This window comes from Ostrinia furnacalis, unplaced genomic scaffold (assembly GCF_004193835.3).
Source record: "Ostrinia furnacalis isolate ACB-3 unplaced genomic scaffold, ASM419383v2 OfSCF7365, whole genome shotgun sequence".
Classification (NCBI taxonomy): domain Eukaryota; kingdom Metazoa; phylum Arthropoda; class Insecta; order Lepidoptera; family Crambidae; genus Ostrinia; species Ostrinia furnacalis.
The window spans coordinates 23,794-26,312 of NW_021137604.1; the positions used below are offsets into that span (position 1 = coordinate 23,794).

Below are 2,519 nucleotides of genomic sequence, written 5' to 3' on the forward strand. Positions count from 1 at the left end.
TTGCTTACAGATAAACGAAGCGATCATGTACAATTAATATTAGTAAGAAAAAAGTACAAATAAACTCCAAACGCAGCAATTATAGCCAGATACTTAGGCAAAGCTGATTTATTTTCACTTTTTCAAAAAAAATATTTTTTTGTTTCCCTAAGCGCTTTATTTTTTTTTCATATTTTTTAGGGATAGTACATTAGTAGAGCTACCTCCCTTATCAGTTTCATTCACCCATTCTGGGACACCCTGTATAAGAGTCATCTAAGCCCTCCTGAAGATATTAATTTTTCGTTCTATAATATTATTATCACAGCCCACAAGGTGAACCGACAACCTGATAAAGGTAGCAGGAAGGCGCTAAATGCAGGCCGCTACCAACCGTGCGATGTGGAAGTCATTGGGGGAGGCCTATGTTCAGCAGTGGACGTCCTGTGGCTGAGGTGATGATGATGATGATAAATATCACTTGATAGTAACGGTTGCCTTTACCTTCCGCTCTACCAAGTGCAATGGAATATGGCCCAAACCATCCTTTCAGTTGAAGTAAAGTATATGGCCTTCGACTGTACATAACATGGGTTACTTTGCTTTAACAGATCGTAGAGAAGATTCCCTGAAAAAAAGAACCAGAGTTAAAAATACACATACCGCCCATTTGCGACGACACTGTGACATCTCGACATATACGATTTTTTGTTTTACCGAAATTCTGAACCGCGATCTTGCGTTCTTTTATCTCCAAAAACAGGGTATTTGTTACTCCAAAAACAACAATACTATGAGAGAAAGAGACAAAATATTACGTTATAGCGCTGGCTCGTTCGGCGATCTAGTTGGCTTCGACACTGTGACAGTTCAGTTGCCACCTGCGCTTTGAGATGTGAGGTGCTCTTCGTTTTTAAGAAAAACGTGACATCTCGAGGATACCGCGGTATTGATGACAAAGGTAAGTTTTGAAAATATTTTTATTTTATTCGACAATGTGGCACGTCATACTTATCACAGTGTTCTTCTAAAACCAAAAGCAAAGTAAAAGATAAATTATTTATATGTCACGTTATTCTTGTAAGAAAATCGAAGTATCATCGGGACATCTTAACTAATAACGTTGTAGATGATGAAAATTTTTCCTATATTGGAAATATGTTGTAGGTCATTTGTTGATGTTCTGTTATTGCAGAATACATGTTATTGAAATTGAATGGTATATCTACTTGTCACGTTGTATACGCTAAACAGTAATACTAAACTCCAGATATCATTACAGATGGGGACTAGCAATGCAAAAAAGCAAAGGTTAACATTTGTGGCGATGCACTGCCTGAAGGAATTCCACAACCTAATCCGACAACATGACTAACAGCGCTATGCGAGCGCTGTGAAAGGGTCTCTTTGAGCTACAATAACTTCGGAACTAATATGAGTAGATATAGACTGATAAACATACATTCGTTTTGAAGAATAGTTCAAATACTATAAATACAGTGCAAATAAAACATACTTATACGACTGTCTGTTTTTACAGACACAACAAGCAAAATATTTTATATTATCATACAATAGCCTTAGATTAGCTTAATCTAAGACGATAGCTAACAAAATTATCTATTAGTAGAAGTACGCTAGAATAGCAATGCGTTGGATGACCCCAGATATATATTTATTTATTATTATGTAATTATTCAATGTTACTTAGCTGTATTGGCTATGTTTTGCTTTCTGCAAAAAAAGGTATTTTAATGTTTTAATATAATTACAGATCATCAGCAATTGATGGAATTTTATCGCATCTAGCCCAAATTTACTTTGGCGGGCGCAACATTGTTTTGTATAATAATATTGCAATAGGTATAACTATTGCAGAAAAACTACGCCAATAAAATGGCTACATTATTTATAAAAATAATAGTGGTTGTTTTTTTTCACTATTAATACATTATTTAAATATCTTTTATAAATTTAATTTTAAAATATAAATAAATAATAAATAATAAGTATAAAAAATTAAAACACCCTAAAAGGTACCAAAATGTCGCTTTTTTGCCATTTTATGCGCCGGAGACGGCGATTTTTGCGTTGATAGTTTTAGGATTAAATTGTCATAACTAGTCTGTTAAAAAACATCTATTTACTAACCTAGTAGGTACCTACAATTTTTTTTTCTGCATACATACATACTTAGTACAGTTTCTCTTACTGTGTTTTTTTGTAGTAGTTTACAAGGTTTTACTTTTGAGAGTTTTTCGTTTATTTTGATAAGTATTAGGTTTTAGAATAAGAAAACTTAATGTGAACTTAAATATTGTATGTATACAACTGTCTGTCTACTTAGATAATATTTTTATAAGTGAAATTTAACATGGCAAAGCGAAATATTCGCCTGTTCCAATAATTACCTCATTTTTACTGATTGTAATGTTAGTAAAATAAAATAAAAAATTTCAAGATCAACGTTTTATCTAAATAATGACTTATATAAATATATTTTTTTATATCATCTACAACGTGACAACTGAACTTGCCAT

General features: G+C 32.7%; 1 long non-coding RNA gene across 1 annotated transcript; it reads left to right on the forward strand.

Annotated features, from left to right (window-relative positions):
• The first annotated feature begins 903 nt into the window (after positions 1 to 903).
• On the forward strand, positions 904 to 1,787 carry LOC114364211 (uncharacterized). The gene is made up of 2 exons (XR_003656834.1): positions 904 to 940; positions 1,262 to 1,787. It is a non-coding gene; the product is annotated as an uncharacterized LOC114364211 (long non-coding RNA).
• The last annotated feature ends 732 nt before the right edge of the window (positions 1,788 to 2,519 follow it).